Source organism: Lissotriton vulgaris, chromosome 2_1 (genome assembly GCF_964263255.1).
Source record: "Lissotriton vulgaris chromosome 2_1, aLisVul1.2, whole genome shotgun sequence".
NCBI classification, from domain to species: domain Eukaryota; kingdom Metazoa; phylum Chordata; class Amphibia; order Caudata; family Salamandridae; genus Lissotriton; species Lissotriton vulgaris.
In genome coordinates this window covers 563945003-563967658 of record NC_141687.1, presented here as the reverse complement: position 1 = coordinate 563967658, position 22656 = coordinate 563945003, and positions in this window count along the sequence as shown.

Below are 22656 nucleotides of genomic sequence, written 5' to 3'. Positions count from 1 at the left end.
AAATGGGTGGGGCTTCCATGCGAGTTCACATGCCTCTTGTAAGGGTCAGAGACCGATCGGAGCAGCAGATGAGAAGGAAGCAGCCTCCTGGTCACAGCAGTACACGGGGATTGCGCTCGAGAAACTTGTGGATGCAAAGATCTCCATCAAGGATTACATCCAATTTTAGGTGGTAGATATGGAGGGAAAGCACACCTGCCTAGCCTCGACCGTGCTCACTAGTTGTTTGGGCTGATTATAATGCGTGACTGAATTTGAGCTTCAACTTGGGCACCTGCTTTATTTATATCTGTAAGTGCTTCCTGTCGAGGTTTAATTTTTGTGACAGGAGCATCCTGTCAGAATGAATCCTGCCTGCATTTATTTATCCACGAAGATGCCACCCTCTACTGCAAAAAGATACAAAAAAATCCTCCTGCGAGCGGATTTGCGGATTTTCGGCAATTTCACTTGATTTGTGAATCGCAAAATTGCCGAAATTGCCGAAAATCCATCAGGGTAACAGATTTTGCTCCCACCCTTATTCACGATTACGGAAGCGAAGGAAGATTTCAAATACTTGGGATTCCGGGTCTCTACAGACCGGTCCTTTTTTATGAGCAAAACCTTCAGACTCCTTTACAACGCCTTTAGAGCAATGTCCAACACTGGAGATCACTCCCTCTGTCCCTAAAGCCCTCTTTAAAATGATGTCCCTCCTGAGATTCTTGTATGTACTACAGAATGTGCCGCACCAGGTCGAGTCAGTATATTTTAAAGAAATTAATAGTGTTCTTAGAGGCCTGTTATGAGACAGTAAACCACTAAGGATCGCCACTCAAAAGTTAACACTAGGTTTGTTTGATGGGGGAATCGGCCTCCCAGACATTACAAAATATTACTGGACGTCCCAGCTCGCTGCTATAACTAAATGTACATATATGACACAGGGAGACCCTGGAGTCCAAATGGATAGATGGCTCCTACTAGGGGGTGGTTTCGCTGGGGCACTATATTCAAGCCTAACAAAGATGAAACTGACAGGGCCCAGGGATCATTCTGTCCAGGTGTGGAGAGCAGCCACAAAGAGCCTGGGTTGGGAGGGCAGGATCCCACTGGCTACACCACATTGGTACAATGACCAGCTGGGCAAGCTGAGTCACACTAGGGGATTCGACCGTTGGGACCTAATAGGTATTTCATGTGTGGGTGATTTATGGAAGGAGTGTGGAGTGTTTCCCTTCACCCAATTACAGAAGGAATGTGAGCTGGCAAACACGAACATTTTAGATACCTGCAGATCAGATATGTGCTGCCAAAGGGGAAGTTACAGCCAGAATCCTCCCTGCTTGTGGATAGGTTATTGGATGGGGACCTTCCAGAGAAAGCCATATCGCTTATATATGAGAAGCGAATCATTAACATGGCAGACCCTCTTCTCCGGCTTCATACAAAATGCTACTATGATATTGCTGGACTTGATGATGAGGAGTCTCCCAAGAAACTGGCCTCTCCTAAGGAGGTGGCTATTTTCTCAAGGCTCAGATGCAACACGCATGAATTACAAAGAAATGAGAGAACAAATGTATAATCTGTATACAACGTAGATATGATTCCCATTTTCTATTGCTTAAGAAACGTGGTCATAAACATCAGTTTTCATACTGATACAGCCGACGAGTTTCGTCCTACTAGAGGCCTTTTTAGGGCAGTGATAACTTTGAATGGTCAATCACGGCAAGACGGACAAGTAAAATGAGTGAACAGAACAACTGCCTATATGTTGTTCCCCATGTAAGTCACAAGTATCCAACATACTCAATATCAAATGTCTAGGCAGCGTTCCTCAAATTCATGGATATTAATAAGATACAAAGATGTTGATTGGGTCCAATGAAGGTGCACCGTCAGTTACGCAAAATGATGCGGGAACGAAAAGGGATTTACACCTGGATCGATTGAATCTGGGTTTCAGAATAGGCCAGTTTGCAGGTTCCTTATAGCAAAGGGGAAGGTATCAGTAATACAGATAGCACCCCTAGGAAATAGTGCACGTATGAACATGGATCTTGCAAGCCTGCTTCTACTCGCCCAGTTCAATCACATAAACACCATCTCATTAGCCCCAATCTTGTATGCAGCAGATCTAAACTATGTCAATTCAAATGCAAGCTGTATGTGCAAGATCTAATAACGACAGCCGATATTAGACCATCGTCAATGCTTCAAACGCCAAACATCACGGCAAGAAGGACATAGAACCTACCTAGCCAGTCCATTGTTAGTGAGAATGGGATATGACACTCAGACAGGGTGCCCCAGGAACTGTGGACAAGAGGGCACATTTATCCATATGCTATGGCAGGTCTAACAAGGAGTCTCTAAGTACAACAGAGTAATAAATAATAATAATAATTTGTAGGTTTATAAAGCACAGCTTACCACCTGTGAGGGAATCAAGGTGCTGTCCATGGGCACGGGGGAAATGACATGATTTGCCCAGAATCACAGAATATTGAGCTGACACATAGACTCAATCCCCAGGTCCCAAGTCGGCAGCTCTGGCTGCTGCTCCACATCCTCTTCTGAGGATCCCAGGTTATGCATTTTTCTACCTTCTATTTAAGACCAGCCACCTGATCTACTCCACCAGCTCAACCCACCCAAACGCTATAAAAGTTTTTCTTGGCCTAGACCACTGCCTTTTCTGCAGTTTCTTGGCCAGACCCACTCATTGAGATGCCACCTGTCAAACAACTCCAGCCTTTATGGTCTCCACCTTACTCCCTGCACTGTCATGGCTGCCCTCTCCAGCACTCATCACTGTTGATGGGAGTGATCAGCAGTCTGCAGAACCACTTAGTGGTCCAGGATGCTCCACCTAGGGACATTCTCGATCAGCAAATTGCAGTTAGAAGTAGTGCTTTGTTAGCCAACAAAAATCGAAAATCTAAGCTACTACTTACAGCAGAAATTTCCAGATTTTCACCAAATTATAGAATATTCTAAATTTGGATTTTTGTTTGTTTCCTAAGATGCATGTCTTGTAGCTCCCTACATGTGCAGCTGTACTCCAGGAAAGAACTCCAATTTGCTCACAAGTTTGAGTCTCTATTTGTCTTAGATATTTTGGTGGGTGTGGTGAGGTAGGTAACTGCCAGACACATTGAATTTACTGTAAAGACAGTTATTAGTATTTGCAAAAACAATGTTGATATCTTTTTCAAAATCACTTTCGGATGAAGGGTGCAAGTCTGATATTCTAAACTTGCACGGTATTACATTGATTGCAGTGTATTACTGTGCCATGTACCGAATGAATTTCATAAAGTGGCTGACTCTGTCAGTCTTCCTTTTAAATTACACATGCTTGCAAGTAGACAAGGTGGAGCTCTGGTCCTCTCCTCCTTTCCTAATTGCAAATTCTTTAACTTCGGACTTAAGTTGAACTGACAAAGAAGTGATTATAGCACCCAGTGACTGTGCCTCTAAACATCACATCCAGTGACACGTCTGAAAACTGAAACGACCACCAACACTGCCCAGTCTGGCATTAACATCTCTTTGTTCTTTATATGAACTGTAAAGCATGGTGTACCTGGTGCACCCTGCCCTTCCGGGCAGCGGGACCTTGGAAGCTAACAGAAGCCCTGGCATCAAGAACTATCCAGTATGTCACCGTTGAGTCCACTGATCAGAATCCTCACACCTACATGCACTGCCCATCATCAGCGCAGGAGCGCTAAAGACCGTACAACACTGCTGTGTGGGAACCAGGAGCGGGGACATCAGGAAAGACCAAGAAAGTGCTAGAGGGAGGGGTGATAGGCAATTATCCAGTTACTCCAGTGTCTTCAAGTGCTTCCCACCATCAGCTTGGCTGAGTTAAAGATTGCCTAGCACTCCTGCAAATCTAGGCCAATGGTGGACTCATCAAAGGCCACCAGACCCCGATGTGGACTGGTAACGTGGGGCACTCCTGGCTGACTAGCTTCTAAAAGCTATTATCTGCCAAGATTTAAGATGAAGCCATACTTGTACATCCGTACCATAAAAATAATTCACCATCTAACTCCAAAAGTTTGTGCAATTTGAGTTTTTTGTATCTCTTATGGTTTTATTGTAAAGGCCCTCAAGAGTTACAGTGCTGCCACTCAGACCAATCCGCATCAAGATGAAAAGAACAGGGCATTTCTAAGGGCTCAATCATCCATCAAGGGGGTTTAATGCTTATGTGGAGAGTGTGAGAGTTGACAGGATCTTCACCCTCTTCACAACACACAGCGCATCTTCAATACACCAGGCACCTGGGATATTCTAACTACCACAACCAATCAAGTATTGCATCAGCCCGCCCTATCCAAAGCAATTCTTAATATGGCTGAACTGGGTAGGTTGCCGGCCTTGGGAAAGTGGATATTTAAAGACACAGCTTCATCTATTAACAAATCAATTTACTGGATGAAAAGACACAGTAGTGCACACCATCTAACCCAACCCTGCATTGCTGAATACCAGTCGAGTAAATCAGGCTGGGTCTCACAATGAAGATATCGATGGAGATTGTATTGTTCTGGCTTTTCACATCTCTCATGCAGCTCAGTAAGCATTTTGTCAGACCAATTCGCTTAGCATTACAAATGAAGAGGCGTCTTTTCTCTGGGTTGGGAGGTATGGGAAGATCTCCATGGGTGGGCAATGTCAACCCAGCTCTCATCTAGGGCTGACAGTTGCAGGAATGCTGATCAGATTGAATCAGCCAGCGTTATAAGGAGGGTGGGCTAAGAATTCCGCTCCACCAGCGTAGTTTCGACCACTCCTCGCTCTGTGCAGAGTTCTGCAAAAATCCTCAAAGTGACACAGAGCAGAGTTTGTTTTTTTCAATAACTACTCAGCCAAGCTAAGATGGTGAGCATTAGTGAAAAAAATCATGAGCTAGGCCTCCTCCCATTGAGATTTCTCAAAATGGGTGGTCACTCATGTTGCGAAATCTGTTGTCTGCTTTGAGGAAGCTGCAGCTCAAGTAGAGTATCTACTCGAGCGACAGAAAGAAGCAGCGCCTTCTGGTGGGATGCATAGTGCTGCTTGCTGTGACTTTACTGCACAAGACAAACCCCCAGCCAAATCAGCAGGGAAGAACTGTGCAAACACTGCCCAGGCCTAAATATAAAGCCCATTCAACACCCACTAAAAGACCTGTATGTTCACTGATACCTAGTCACGTCACTGTAGCATAGGTTTCATTCTTTATCCCTTTGGACCTGAATGATTGAGCCCTATTAAGAGAAACACTGGCAACATTATTGGATGACGATTCCACTAAGGCAGCTATTCAGTCATTGGGAGGGGGGTCAATATTGAATCCCAAATCCATCAGTTGGACAAAGGAAAACTGTCTCTATTATCTTGGAAAATAGTGGTTTTATTGTCATTTTTCTCTGATCTCACATGAGTATCTTTTTTTCTGAATTTCATTACAAGACCGGAGGCTACCATTATGCATATTTCTTTTAATGCAGCCTAAGCCTCTCCATGCAACGTGTCGTGTTCTAATCTAGGACCCCGATCAATACTGTGACCTTATGCCCCTATACGGCTATAATCCATTCATACCCCTATAATGGCATAAACGATCAGAGCCATATTTCAGCCATATTTCAGAAACTTGCCTCTGCAGCGCATTAAAGTAAATGACACAGCAGAAGCCACTAGCTAAGATTCCTAGATTACACTCCGAGTTCTTTAACAAGGTCAAACTCAGCAACCTGGGAAAGCCCCGCTTGCTATGTTTTGATTAGTAATAGAACTCTAATGAGCAAGGAAAGGACGATCACTTCCTAGTGACATCTTTATTGACGTCTTATGTCCAAAAACTTATGTCAAACCAGGCACCTTTCAGGTATAAATATTACCAACGTTGCCTTAAGCAAATGCGATGACATCGATGATAGCGATGGTGTGGTGAATACAGGAGCAGAACAGCTGTCCTTTGCAGAGCCCATCAGATGCAAGCAGCCCACGGACGCTGCCCCTCCTCCTCCTTGACGCGCTGAGAAAGACGCTGTCTTTTCTCCTGCCGAGAAAATCCAGCTCCGGCGTTTCCAGTCTACTCTTGCGAGTGACTGGGATATCGAGTCCTGAAAGGAGATACAAGACCTCCAACATTCTATTCCAGAGGTATGGTGTTGACTAAACCCTTAGAGAGAATTCTTGAAGCAAACCTTGGCAAAACCAACTTAACTTAAACTGCTACTCACTTACTCCCTCCCAAGTATTAGGCTTAGGTCAGGGACACTGGGGTAGGCGTAGTTAGAAGCACCAGTTGAGTACGTTAGCTAAATGTATCTATGAATGTATATATTTTATTCATTTTAACCATTGTATGGCTAAGAAACCATATCAATGCTTTTACAGTACTATTTTGCAATCCTCATTTTACTGTACGCACTTTTTATAATAACGAGTCTTGCAATTGTGGCAATTCATTTCTCTTGCATGAGAAGAAAGACTGTTCAATAAATAATACCTTTTATTGAAAACGCCCGTCTCTTTATTCTCTGCATCTTGGTGAAAGTAATCTGCACAACTGACTGAGTAAAATAACTGTCTATTGTTTCACACGACTCTAGAGATTGACTCTTATTCTAAGGAGCAAAGTTGTCATGTTTATGCGGTTGTTAGAAAACTGAATCCCTTCTTGTCTGAGCCAGGGGAGCTGATCACTCCCTATTCATTCAAGAAAGTTTCCAGTGACCTCTGAGCTAGTTGGTAACAAACCCAATTAAGTTTAGCATAGTCAGTAGAGACCTGGAAGACCGCACTTCTGCGTCTATACTGCTGTTTATGTTATTCCAATGCGCAGGGCCTATAGGGAAAATAGGAACTAGACTACATGGCGCCCAATGTTTGGTAAGGCGATAAAACTAACGCAAGACGTTAGAGTAACTCAGTCGTGCATTTTTAACACAGACCCTTTCTCCCGTAAATACTCCAATAGACGTCTGGAGTGGGTGAAAGGTTAAAATCCGCCCGAACTTAGTAGGAAGAGAATCCTATGTAAAGCTCTGGTTTATTCAACGTTGAAGGATACAGTGTTCTAAAATATTGTGCACCTAATCTTTGTCTCCTTGGAGACCTGCTCTGCAAAACATTTCTGACAATAAAATGTCAGACACTGAAAACGGAACAGTTGATGCCGCAGTAAATGCGACTCAGCAGGGTCCCGATAGTACAGGGACTAATGAACCGGGTGCGATAATCATCCCGGTCAACATAAGAAAAACTATAACGTTAAAACTTATAGAAAATGGACTGACCACACAAGGTGGCACAGTCGTCTTCGTGATAGAGCGCACACGAATATCGGCAGACAGAGGTATTCTATTCATGGATAAAATTTCCAGCGGCAAACGCTGCAACAAACGAGTTCCACTATTACAAAATAGGGGATCCACCGGAAGAGTACGCTCCTTTCGAGGAGATTGAAATCCCATTAAAATACCAAGAGCATTTGCTCTGGTTTAAAGGCGCCCTAAAACATAATGATCATATTACCAGGCTCGGTCCACTAGGTAGACCAGGACCAACGTGGCCGGTTCTAGCCAGCTACACACCACATCCGGACATTGCAAAAATGTCAAAAGAAGAGCTGTTAGTACAGCTAAAAACATTAATTAAAATATATAGACAATTAGTCCAATATGTAATGCGGACGGCAACAGTCCAAACAGCTGTTAATGTCCCACAGCTGACCCCTCATCAGGGGAACACAAATCAAATTACACCACAGAACATACAATCATGTCTTGGTAAAACACCCATAAAACGGGAACAAATTCCTTTCTGGTTAGCGCAGAAAATTACTCAAATAGAGGCAGTATTTCCGAATACTACCCCTATTGAGAAACACAGAATCCTGACCATCTGCCTTCCAATGGGGGTCGCACCACACGTGGAGGACTGTGACACTTGGGGTACAGTCTTTGCTTCCATTTACACAAAAACGCATGGTGTTCCGTCAATGGCGGTAATACCAGATGCGCTAAAACAGATTCAGAATGAATACGGTCCAGAACCTGCTTTAACTCTTGGTATGAAATTACTGAAAGACTTCAAGCAGGTCTCGGCTATATTACTAGCCAATATAAAAGGAGAAGCAGCATCTGTGGCGATCCGCCAGAAATTGAAGGAAACAGATATAACAGATCAACCAATTGAGCTTGCCCGAATTATAGAAAAATGTTATGAAGAATTAGGTAGAGACAGCTTGGGTGGGAAACCAGTGAAACCCCAACTACTCGAAAATCCTGAAAAATTATTTATAAAAAATAATTCAAACACTCTAAAAAAGAACTGGGATGGAAATAAACAATCCACTCCCAAGGAAAAAGTTTTCCAGTCCAGAGGAAGGTCTCCTCGACGGAGGGAAAGATCTCCGACTCGAGAACACCAGTCTCCCCAGAGGGAGCCCTCTAAGAAAAGATATAACCTTAGAAATAGGGATAATTTAAAGAAACCTGATAGATATCAAAGTATTGATACACGTCCCTCTCGATCTTTTTCGCAGAAATCGGAAAGAAGAGGACGGTCAGACCCAGGAGAGCACACTAAATCCAAAGACAAGGAACCTGCTCAAAGTAAAAAATCTCAATTTCCAAGAAAGAAGGTAGCCAGTATTAGAGTAATCGAACATGCCGAGAATACTGAGGACACAGTTGAAAAACGGGGAGTGGGCACAGACAATGCTAGACAGCGCAGCAGAAATCAGCATAGCTCGCAAGATCCTGATGAGTCATCTGGAGACAGTGGACACGAATGAATACATTCAAGTAGAAACTGCAGACACCAGAGTTAGCGAACCTCATAAGATATACGAAATAACACTGCGTATAGAGGGTGATAATACTAGGAAAATAAGGGGTCTATTTTGGGATAAACTCTCAAAAGACTATGACATCCTGTTAGCTGAAAAAGATTAGCCCCCAGAGTTTGTCAGGGAGTGCCCTCGTGGCGAAGAAATGATTATGCCTGCCTTCTCGAATCACATTCCGATTCATACTAAATATATATATGCAAGGAAATGGGCAGTGGCCCAGGCACCAGCACTATATAAAAATCATGAAGGATGGGATGAGGACTCTCCTCCTCACAAAATCCAGTTAAAAAGTCAACCGACTGCACAAAGGCAGTATCCAATTAAGCAAGAAGCTAAAAAACAAGTCAGGGAGATTTTAGATCAAGTTGAATACCAGGGGGTGATTGAAACATGCACCTCAACAATCCTTTGTTTCCTGTCTCCAAACCAGACGATTCATATCGTCTAGTCTTGGACTACAGACACCTAAACTCATGTTGCAAAACATTTGCAGTACAGAATTCGCATAGTGCTGCACTAATGAATAACATAGTTCGTAAAAAATATAAAACGACATTAGACATATCTAATGGTTTCTTTTGTTAAAACATTGCACCAGAAAGCAGATACTTGACCGCTTTCTCAGTAGTGGGGTCTCAGAAAAATTTCTGTAGGCTCTCACAGGGATTCAAGAACAGCCCAGGACTATTCTCAGCCAGAGTAACAGAGTTACTACAAATGTATGATGATGAGGCATTATCTTATGTAGATGATATCTATCTCACAGACGACGACTTAGAGACTCACTTGAAAAAGAGTGAACACCATAATACTTGGGTTCGCAGCAGAGGGTTACAAATTCAACTTTAAAAAGTCTCGAATTGCCCATCTGACAGTATTATTTTTAGGATACGAATTATCAAGTGAAGGAAAAAGCCTAGCGGACAACTTCTTAGAGAAGTGCGCTGTACTCCAAGCACCAAAAACGCTGAAGAACTTACAATCGATTCTAGGTTTCCTGAATTTCGGAAGAACTTACATTCTAAATTATGTGGAGAGAGTTAAACCTCTCTAAGAACTAATTAAACATGATTTTAAACCAATCAACTGGACTCAAGAACACACAGAAATTTTGAGATCACTGCAAACAGACATGTTAGCAAAAACAAAATTAGATACACGTGACAATACACGCAACCTTGTAATCCGAGTCATCCCAGGAAGATGAGGATTCACGTACCTGACCTCTAATGAGGGAGAAAAGGTACCAATAGCTTACACTCACACTTGTATACACAAGCAGAAAAAACATTCAGTCTCACAGAAAATACTGTGAAAGCAGTACTAACTGCACTAGCTAATGAAAGGGAACTAGCACACGGCAAAAGGATTAATGTCCTCACAGTGGAATCCGCCTTCGAGGCGCTATTCAGCCCAGTAAACATGCCTGCAGTGTCACTGGATCCGAAATGGATACAGTGGGAAAATTCTCTTGCTGCGGACAACGTGAAATACTACTTTGCTCCGCAATTCGAAAAACTGAATGATTTAAAATATGAACAAGAATATCCTTTGCCAATCGAAATTCTGCCTCTCCAACAATACTCCTGTATAATCTACACAGACAGATTCGTACAGCATTTCAACGTAGAAAATAAATCCTACGATGCAGCCTGTGCGATTGTTAAAGGTCGCTGGCTGTGCGGTAAATTCAGACCAAAAATAACAAAAACTGAATCAGTAAGAAACTGTTCGGCTCAGCGAGCTGAAATCAGATCTTTAAAGATGGCGCTTGAAAATGCAGAACGTGAATTCCCGACACTAATCGTGTGCGATTCGCATTTTTGCGTCAACTCTTACAATAACAAGTTGCAGAGCTGGATTCAAAACGATTTCAAAGATGACACAGGTGCCACAATCAAGCATAAAATGCTTTGGAAACAGGTAGTTCTTTTACGGAAAGAACTACAAAAGACTCACGTGATACACACTCTGAGCCATCGACGTGATGGCGTTCCCGTTGCAGGGAATTCATTGGCTAATACAGGCACAGCGGAAGCAACTAAAACGGCTTCCGGAGCCACAAAAAAGCGTTCAGAAAAATACATAGACGGGGAAACCATGCTGGCAGTAAAAACGTCCTCAAAGGGCAGCTGTGCAGCGCTACCCGTGAACTATCCACTCAATTATGCATACGTAATTGATGCGAACTCCGTTCCTTTTGCTCAAATCCCTTGAGTGGGGGATATGGTAATTCCAAACACAAACCAGAGAGGTTTCCTCACACAGGAAACACATATGGGGTTGGGTCTGAGACACCAAACAATCAGGGACTCTCTGAAAGAATTACAATCAGAATACTGGTGGCCGGGAATGAGCGTAGATATTCATTATTTTGCAAAAAATTGTGAAGACTGCAAAAGAGATCGCAGTGGAGAACCGGCCAGCGTAGTGTCAGGAACCCTAATAGAAAGCATAAGGCGATCTATACGCATAGTCAAACAAGAGAAATGCGTCCCATTGTATACCATTTAAGACTAGAATTCACTTAAAAAATGTGGCCCCAGCACTCGGCTGACGCCAAAACTTTTATAAAAGATCTGCGAGTCTTTATCGGCACATACGCAATTGCCATGTTCCATTCTGACCAGGGTCCTGCTTTCAGCTCTCGAGCTTATAAGGAGGCCATGGCCAGTATGGGCGTTGGGTTGCGATACTCTTGTCCATCACACCCCGAAGGGAACAGTGTAGTGGAAAGAAAAAACCGGGACATACAGCAATCTATAACAGCGAAGGTATTAGGTTCGGGTGATGGGTGGGTCAAACATTTAATAAGTGTCCAGCTCAGTCTAAACAATTTGCCAAGAAATTCTCTAAAAGATTTCAGCCCATACGAACTATTGTTCGGAACTAGAATGCACATTCAGGATTTAGATTGTCAGGTATCAGTGGTAGAAGATAAGAATAAAGACTTTGACATCAAAGATCGTTCGGCTGTTTTACAGGACTTGAATGAAACAAGAAAATCCTTAAGCAACATAAAGTTAAAACAACAGCCAACTACCACTGAAGAGGCAACACCAGCCCCAGCAAGGCCTGTCTGGATTCCAAAGATTGGGGATTTAGTCAGAGAAAAAATAGCGGTGAAGAAGGAATTTGGGCCTTCTTACAGAAAAGCTGTACCTGTCTTGGAAATCAACGGAACAAGATCAGTAGTACTACCGCCCCTTGCTGGTAAAAAGGAGAACAGAGTTGTATCAATCAACCAGGTAAAACCACAAGCATGTGGCCTATAATCAACAGTAGGCCCAGTGGACTTCTGAGAAACAACAGAATACCCAAATTTGCAACAATTCAAGAGGTTAAACTGAAAGACTAATCACATTTGATAAGCCTGCAGTGCACAGAGAGGGACTATGCAATAATGCCATGGAACTCGTGCCACTTGAAACACAGATTGAATCAGTTCGTCAAGAAACACCAGTCTACAATGATGTGGCATCAGAAAGTGTACCGAAAGACAAATTGAAAAAGCAATTCCAACAATTGACAGAACTGCCTCTGGCTAGTTCATCAATTTCGACAACTTCTCTTAAGATCAAAACGACCCTGAAGTGAAGTCAGAAACAAAGACTTTTAAAGAAAAAGCAACAGAACTCTTTCATCAAATCAAGGAAATTTAGCTTATTTCTCCATGGTTAGAGTTCTGGTTTGGACTAGGTGTATTTTTCCTCCTGCTTTGGCTCATCATGGTACTTTGTTTGGGAAAATTCATTGAGGGAAAATACAGTTCAATGGACACAGCAAGTCAGAACATCAACTTAGTCCTCAAACCACACAGATCATCCCACGTGAAGAAAAGAGAACTATCAACAGTAAATGCCACAGCCATTCCAATACCCGGGGGGGGGGGGGTAGTATGGGACAAAACTGACTATGAAATATGTGATCCGGTCGAAATCCTGAAATATCCTCAGCAGTTCAAGGTTTCCTTAAGTGACTTTGTTAAACCAAGTACATTTTCTAATGATTGGGATTTTGAAAGTATTAATAATATGATGTCTGATTTAGTGTTGTCAGCAAGATTTACAGAACATGATTATTTACAAGGTTCGTCTAATTATGAACAGATGTACTACTTCTCACATTACGGTGATCATTACTTGCATAAATCTGCACAACCTAGAAATGTTTTTAAATATAACCAATGGGAACATTGTGCTACTCCACCTAAAAGCAGTTCGAAAACATTCTTTGAGAAATTCCAGTAATTCTCAGGGTTTAACACAAGTGATGCAGAAACATATTATTATAAACTGTTAGATAAAACAGGATTGAAAACAATGCTGACAAATACTAAATTGATATATTCAGAAGCATTTTATGAAAAAATGATGACATTTGGTTTTGATTTTTGGAAAAATAACATTGAAACAAAAACCATCTGGGGTACAAAAGATTGGCAGGTACAAGGCCTAGAGGCATTATTTCGAGCCTGCATGATCCCAGAACAAATAATGTTCCTAAATGACACATTTCACCAAACAACCTGTCTTGGTCTAGCTAAGATTAAAGGCCTTAATAAACCATCTATACCAAAGCCAATACCTGACAATGCAACTACAGAGATTGAGATAGACGTATCAAAAATTTTACATCTAAACAGAACACATCCTGATTGGAAAAAGTGGTTAATCTGGCCTACTGACACGAATAACGGTCAAGATAGATTCCTGAACAAAACATAGGGGTTAACAATGACCAGACAAGAACCTAGATACTCCCAGAGACAACATCCAGGGATAGTATTAACATACAGTGTAGAGAAGCTGTGCCTTGAATGGCTAGAATCATCCACACTGGCAGAAATTAAGCAACACTTATCTTTACTTAAAGATGGTGCTGATTTGCGCAATTTCATTCTGGGACCACGCAAACAGCGTCAAAAACGTTTCATAGCGACCAGTATATATGCGGCTTACAACGAGGCTTGGAAAGTAACACAAATTGAAACAGCTGAAAAAATACGAGAAATTGATCGTATTAATTTGGAAAAATCAATTTCTGTTGTGGACAATGGGTTAATGACTCTGTCTTCCAGAATATATTCACTGGACAGTATTGTATCATCTGCCATAGATATAATAGACAAAGACTTGCTAATGTTACAGCATGGCCAGTCACAATTGCGTTCTATTGTACAGTTAAGCTGGACGCTGCAAAACCTTCGTTCAGGCTACGTGCCATGGCGTTTAATCAACACAACGTCATTGTTTTCCATCTTTAACCTTACTGATAAACAAATCAGCTTGGCACAGAAAGGTGCAGACTATACATTCCTGAGCATTGAAAAACTTGAGAGATTACCATTGACAATGTCAGAAAGTCCTGTCATTGAATGGATAATACACGGGATTATCACAATTCCGATAACAACTTTCCAATGTAAAATTGCCTTGAATACATACCGACTGGCCATTATGATCGTTTGGGTAAAGGGTACATTAAGTCAGCATGGAAATTACCATACACACACACATGCTATAGTGACAGCAACAAAAATGTATTTCTTAGTGGTGAAAACTGCAAGCATTCACTAAGCGGTATACTTTTGTGCCAAGGTATTAATTTACACGGGCCTGTGAAGAAAATTCAAACAACCTTTCATGCCACCAACATGTCACACCTGAAACGCAGATAGAGCCTTTCTTTAAGCAACTCTCGGACGGGAGTTACATTCTAATAACGGATCACAGCTGTTGTGGTTTTTTGCCAGGGAAAGCATATCTCGTTCAAGTAACTTCCATGGTCAAATGCTGTATGCACGCATTGTTTCCAAACAGCCCTGGAGACTCCGAGACTACCATATGGCCTCGTTTGAATGTCTCTTCTATACGAATTGATACTTTAAGCAGAATGAAATATGTGCTTATGCAGACAACAGTGCCCATCATGTCCTCAAAAGAGACGTATGATCTCCAAGTTGCAAGGACAGCATCGGAGATTCATGACCTTTTATCAACAAATTGCCCCATGCATTTCACAGAAATGCTTAGCCAAATTCTAAATATGTCAAGTGCCATAGGCATCCCATGCGTATTTAAGACCATCTTTTCGGGACTGTTAACACCATTCAAAGCAATTCTGGAAATCATTCCTAATTTTGTCCATTCAGTCTTTGGCGGCATACCCCTGATTTTGGGACTTGTAGCATGCATTTTATTTTTGACCCTCCTGCTCCGATATGGCAAGCCAAAACACAGACATGATTCCGGCAGGGATGGAAGAAACGATCCTAGCAATACGCTACCGGGACAGAATAACTAGAGTCTTTGGATTGGCCAGGCTTAGAGATCTGAACATGACCTGGTTTCCTTCATTCAGACCTATATGGCAGACCTGCATCTTACCTGTGCTTTGATGTATGCTATGCGGAGATGAATGTGTGTTGGACACCTGTCTTGCACTTCCATCAGCAGTACCAATGGATATCGATACTTTGCTAAGTACTGTAACGGCTCACGCATTGTGTTGTCCCCAGCGGCTACCAATCCTGATGACGGCATTCGTTGAGACTCCAGTGCTACGACTAGGTGGTGACAGTGGAGCGAGAAATAAAAGCAACATCACCCAGGTACGACCTTCTGTGAGCATTGCTGATCCAGACTTTGATGATAGCAATCATTCTCACACCTACCAAGTTACAGCACTATCAAACTTGGTCGAACTTTCACCTGATTTTGTGGACCAATTCCTTGAGAGCCTGTCTGATATGATGTTCTCCCCTGAACAGAAACAAGAATTTTTGAAAAGCATTCCGACACACAGCGTTCCCATGAACTCTGAATTCGGCCTTCAGTTTTGAGCAACAAAAACTACTCAAAAGCGTTGGAACTCTATTCCCCGTTCACCATGAAAAGTTTTTTTTTTAATTGAACATTTTTTCAAAATATTTACCTTTTTCTGGCACGAAAACCTTTGCTTAAAGTAGAACTCATCATAAAGAACAGAACTTCAATTTTTAGGTAAATCTAGAGACATAATAACTTTACAGCAGCCTCTAGCACATGTTACAGCAAATGCATTTATATGTGATGAAATTATCTCGCCCTTCTTTTCTGTATAAAGAGATATTTCATGTGTAATTTTTTCGCAAAATCGTTCACTGATTACATATGCTATAATTTTGAATGATTTCTATGCTTAGAAGACGTACAGTACCTGTATTTCCATGTATTTTTGAAATACGCCATTTCAAATGCAAATATGTATTTTGGGGTGGGTAATGTTACACATGCATCTTATTGCTTTTGTTTTTAGTAATTTGATGGACAGAAATTCGTGGAGTGAGTGTCGCGTTCTAATCTAGGACCCCGATCAATACTGTGACCTTATGCCCCTATAAGGCTATAATCCATTCATACCCCTATAATGGCATAAACGATCGGAGCCATATTTCAGCCATATTTCAGAAACTTGCCTCTGCAGCTCATTAAAGTAAATGACACAGCAGAAGCCACTATCTAAGATTCCTAGATTACACTCCGAGTTCTTCAACAAGATAAAACTCAGCAACCTGGGAAAGCCCCGCTTGCTATGTTTTGATTAGTAATAGAACTCTAATGTGCAAGGAAAGGACGATCACTTCCTAGTGACATCTTTATTGACGTCTTATGTCCAAAAACTTACGTCAAACCAGGCACCTTTCAGGTATAAATATTACCAACGTTGCCTTAAGCAAATGCGATGACATCGATGATAGCGATGGTGTGGTGAATACAGGAGCATAACAGCTGTCCCTTGCAGAGCCCAGCAGATGCAAGCAGCCCACGGATGCTGCCCCTCCTCCTCCTCGACACGCTGAGAAAGACGCTGTCTTTTCTCCTGCTGAGAAAATCCAGCTCCGGCGTTTCCAGCCTACTCTTGCGAGTGACTGGGATATCGAGTCCTGAAAGGAGATACAAGACTTCCAACATTCTATTCCAGAGGTATGGTGTTGATTAAACCCTTAGAGAGAATTCTTGATGCAAACCTTGGCAAAACCAACTTAACTTAAACTGCTACTCACTTACTCCCTCCCAAGTATTAGGCTTACGTCAGGTACACTGGGGTAGGCGTAGTTAGAAGCACCAGTTGAGTACGTTAGCTAAATGTATCTATGAATGTATGTCTTTTATTCATTTTAACCATTGTATGGCTAAGAAACCATATCAATGCGTTTACAGTACTATTTCGCAATCCTCATTTTACTGTACGCACTTTTTATAATAACGAGTCTTGCAATTGTGGCAATTCATTTCTCTTGCATGAGAAGAAAGACTGTTTCAATAAATAATACCTTTTATTGAAAACGCCCGTCTCTCTATTCTCTGCATCTTGGTGAAAGTAATCTGCACAACTGACTGAGTAAAATAACTGTCTATTGTTTCACACGACTCTAGAGATTGACTCTTGTTCTAAGGAGCAAAGTTGTCATGCTCATGCGGTTGTTGGAAAACTGAATCCCTTCTTGTCTGAGCCAGGGGAGCTGATCACTCCCTATTCAGTCAAGAAAGTTTCCAGTGACCTCTGAGCTAGTTGGTAACAAACCCAATTAAGTTTTGCATAGTCAGTAGAGACCTGGAAGACCGCACTTCTACGTCTATACTGCTGTTTATGTTATTCCAATGCGCAGGGCCTATAGGGCAAATAGGAACTACACTACAAACGCATGGGGCTCCGACTCCATTTATAACGTGGAAGCAGTTGAAGAATGGTCCTTGGCAACAGGAGTGTTACGTCCTCCCGTTGCCAAGTGCTATTCTACCTTCCATTATGCCTACAGTTGATCGGCTAACGCGATCGAGACATTAAATCACTATTGAGACTGGCAGCAGCTGATCGCTCGGGCTCCCGAGTGGCAGTTGCTTGCTTCCCAATCCTGCATGCTAGAGACCCTGAGTCAAGTCATGGCTCCAAAGAGGTCCATCCCTACCGAGGAGGATGACAATACAGGGAACCAGGACTCCCAACCTATTGACGACCGCACTGAATTCAGGGGGAAGAGACAAAATAAAAATAAAAATATTGAACAACCAATCCCCAGGAGCACTATGGGAGGTCCTAGCACCTCAACTAATTGTGAAGGTCTTAGCACCTCAATTATTAATGGAGGTCCTCACACCTCAAATACCTTGGGTGTCCTTAGCGGCACAACTTATACTGGTGATCTCAGAGACACAAAACATCTGGGTATCCCTAGCCGCACAAAACATCAAAGTGCTCAATATGATCTTGGACATAATCAGTTACAAGACGATGAAGCTTCTGACATATTCGATGAATATGTACTAGATTTGGATGAGGACAACCAAGAATTTTATAACCATCCCACTCCCAATGTGAGTACTCTACCTCTTCCCGCTCCTTCTTTCTCCGAAAAGGTGGGAGGCAAACTCAATTTCTTCAGAATTGGAAATTAATTACTCAAGACCCATGGGTACTAAACACTGTCAAGGAGTTCATGATAGAGTTTATAGAAACTCCTACTCAAACTTCTTTCCGAGAGATATCCCATTCAACCCAGACCAACAGAAGGTAGTAGAAGAGGAAATATCCTCTATGCTTCAGAAAGGAGCAATACTTGAAGTCCCACTGAAAGCAATGAGATGTATAAGTACACTCTTTCTCGTCGAGAGAAAGGACAAAGGGTGGAGACCCATTATAAATTTGAGGGAACTAAACAAATATCTGGTTTAGAGGTACTTCAAGATGGAAGGCATCCATCTCCTGAAAGATTTGCAACTGGAGCGGGGCTGGCTAGTCAAACTAGTCCTAAAAGATGCATATTGTACCATCCCAATGGCAAAAATCCACTAACCCTTCCTTCAGTTCATGTGGAAAAACCACCTGTTTCAGTTTCAAGCCCTTCCTTTCGGCCCCATGGTGCTTCACCAATGTCATGAGGAAAATCACCTCATTCCTAAGAGAAAGAGGTATTCGATTAATCATATACCTGGACGACATACTGATATTGTCCCAAAACCATTCTCAGATAATCCAAAATCTGAAAACTGTTATGGACCTCTTAGGAAGCTTGGGGTTCATTATAAACAAAGAAAAATCTATATTGTCTCCCTCCAGAGCCCTGTAGTTCTTAGGTTTTACTGTAGATACAACAAAATGTCTCCTTTTACTCCCATCAAAGAAAATAACCAAGATCAGGAAAGAAATAAGACCCGTCTAGAAAACCTAACCCTGAGAGAACTAGCCAGACTACTGGGTCTCCTCTCTTCCTCCATCCAAGCCATTTCCCTGGGTCCCCTGAATTATCGAGCTTTTCAAAGGGTAAAAGCGAGAGCTCTAAGATCCGGCCTCTGGTATGGAGATCACATTTCCCTAGATCAGGAAGCCACATCAGAACTGACCTGGTGGCTAGAGAATTTAGATGCCTGGAATGGCAAAGCAATATTTGGTTCAATACCAGTAATAGTTTTGGAATCAGATGCGAGCCATCATGGTTGGGGAGCTTGCCTCCTCGATCAGAACACAGGTGGTGTCTGGTCACAAGAGGAGTCCTCTCACCACATAAACTACCCAGAGCTGACAGCTGGTCTTTATGCATTGATGAGCTTTAGACGTTCTCTCCAGGGCAGATCAGTCATTCTAAAGATGGACAACATGTCCGCGGCAGCCTATATAAATCGTCTGGGGGTACAAAATCTGCAGATCTCCCAAATTTAGCAAAAAAAAATTTGGATGTTCTGCATGGAAAACAAGATCGCCCTAAGAGCGGAATACCTCCCAGGGAAAAGAAACATTTCTGCGGATTGGAACTCGTAGATCCTTTTAGATCACAGCGAATGGAAACTCAATGTTTCTGTGTTCAGGTGTTAACAAAGTATGGGGTTCTCTAGAAATAGATTACTTTGCAAGCTGACTAACCTTCCACTTGGAGAAGTACTTCAGCTGGATGCCCGACCCAAGTGCTCTTGCAGTGAACGCCTTTCTCTAGTGTTGGAAAGGAGTCAAAGCGTACGCATTTCCCCCCTTTGGCATGATCCAGAGAGTCTTACAGAAAGTAAGACAGGACCAATGCTCCTTTGTTCTAATAGCTCCCTTCTGGCTATCTCAGGCATGGTTCCTGACTACTCTGGAACTAGCATGCAGCATTCCTTTCTTAATTCCAAATCAAGAAAATCTTCTTACATTTATAGATGGAGGAGATCACCCCCTAGTACAGGCGGGGTGTTTGAACCTTCCTGCCTTGAGAGTGTTAGGAAAGCCAATGAAGTCTCAGGACTTTTGATGACAGCTGCAACTCTCCTTGGAGAGTCGTGGGCCCCAGGCACTCACTACAGGTATAACAACATATATGAGAAGCTGGGTACGTTGGTGCCTGGAAAGGAACCTGGATTCTGTGGAGGCACCTATTGTTGACATAGTAAATTTTCTTGTAGAACAGATCGAAGGGGGTCTCAGCTATAAAATAATCAATTGTTATAGATTGGCTATCTTGTCAGGCCATGCCCTCACCAACAGTAAAACGGTAGGTAAGAACATTATAGTTTGTAGAATTCTCAAAATTATTAGACTACGGAGACCTCCTAAACCCAAATATCAGTCTCTCTGTGATGCTAAGTTAATCTGAGCTCTTTTCACAAATTGTCCGGATAACACTCTCTTGAATGGGAAAAGTCTTTCCATCAAGCTCCCAACACTGTTATGTTTAATATCTTGCCGAAGGGTTTCTGATGTTAAAGCTCTTGAAGTCACAAATAAATCCTATAACATGTTTTTAGTCAAATTGTAGTTAATTAGAAGAACCAAGACTATGTTTGATTCTATCTTCTATCTATGTTTTGATTCATGCAATAAACATTGTGTGGTAGATTGCATGAGAGTACGACTGCAGAATGAATGGACTTTGTGCTCAGGGTGTGAATCAGTTACCTATATCCCTTATAAACCACACAGAGCTATAACTTCGGCCTCTATTGCCAGATGGGTTAAAACTGTTATGAATTTAACAGGTATTGATTTAAAGAAATTCCAAGCACTTTCACTTAGAGGTGCTATAGCCAGTAAATCCTTCTGGTCTGGTGGTAAGTTGGACGACATTCTTAAAGCTGCCTACTGGTCTAATGCTAGGACTTTTGCCCAGCATTACTATAAACCAATCAGACACATGTCTGATGTAGTCTTACAAAGCTATCAACATGCATAAATGTAGAAGAATGTAGGAGAAGTGTGGCTCACTGGTTAGAGGAGGCAGACCTGGAAGCAGAGGTCAGCCCGGGACCAGGGTTCAATTCCCGGCTCGGCGGGGTCTTGAGTCCTAAATTGTCCATGGACTCGACAATTCTCACTCTGGTGCCTACTCGATTCACGGGTTCACACTCTGCGACTCTGGGCAATAGCTTGCTTAATCTCCACAACGGCCCCTCGCGGTGGGATGCCTGGCTTTCACCTTGCGGATACCCTGCCGGGGTTATCTCACAGGGCAATACCAGGACGGGTTCCCTAAGCAAGCGCTTAGAGATCGGTTGGTGATTTGCACTATATAAATTCCTGTACATTTACATTTACCCTCTGGTCTTTTAATGAAATTGCAATTCTCCTATTACCATGACTAGAGAATCTGGATTTCATTAAAGACATGGACGATAACATTATCCTACCCATCCCTCCCCTTTGAAGACTGAAGCTTGCGTTATATTCATCCTCATGTCTAATACCTTTTGAAGAAATCGTCTTCATTATTGACTTGAAGCTTATGTAATCATTAGTTGATTCAATAATAACATCTTATTGTTTAATTACATTGCTTGTCTTTCTTTCCATTACTTATGGTATTTATATCTCTTTTCAGGTAACCTCTCATAACTTCCTGATGTTCACCGTTGGATCCTTCCTTGTTTATCATTTTTCTCAGTTTTGCGATGGTTTAAAAGAAGCGTTTGGAAGTTTAAAATGTTGGACTTGTTTTCTTCTCCACCACATTTAAAAGAGGCGGATTGTTGTGGGCTCATGCCTATTGTATGTTCCTAACGTTCTGTTTGTGAACCTTTTACTTTATGATGTATGCTGCTGCTTTGACTGCATTAAAAGAAATATGGATATTGTTAGCCTCTGTGTCTTTAATGAAATCCAGATTCTCTAGTCATGATAATAGGAGAATAGTAATTGCCATTTCTGAAGCGGTGCACAGATTTTACTCCTGCAACCTGGTCGATGCACCGGTTCTGCTACACTCAGACAGGAGGTGTATCGAAATCCGTGTTGCAAGCATATGGGTCACTCCCAGTAAGCCAGGCACAGGAACAGGAGTATAGACTTTGATTTCCCTGAGTCTCAAGCAACTGGAGGCAAGCCAATAAGCCCTTGGAGATCACTTGGAAGAAGGTGAAGTCCAGCTCTCCTTCTGCAGAGTCAGAGAGCAGCAGGCAACAGGGCAACAATCAGAAAAGCATGCCTTCCAGATCAGCAGTTCAGTTGAGTCCTTTGAGAAGCACAGCAGTTCTTCTGACAGAGGTACAGTTGTAGGTCCAGAAGTGCATGATTTGATGGAATCAGAGACCCGGTACTTATACCCAAATGTGCATTTAAAGTGGAGGAAACCTAAAAGTGGTTTTGAAGTGCACACGTATTCCTTTCAACCCAGTCCTGCCTGCCAAGCTATCTGTGAAGGGTAATCAGTCCTTTGTGTAGGGTCAGGTCACTACCCTTTGAAGTGTAGGTTTGAGTCCCTTCATCCATTCCTCTCCAGGCAGGGCCACCAGAATGCAGATGTATTTAGATGGTTACTCAGACACACCTAGTCTTCCTGTGTTTGTTTCTGTTTG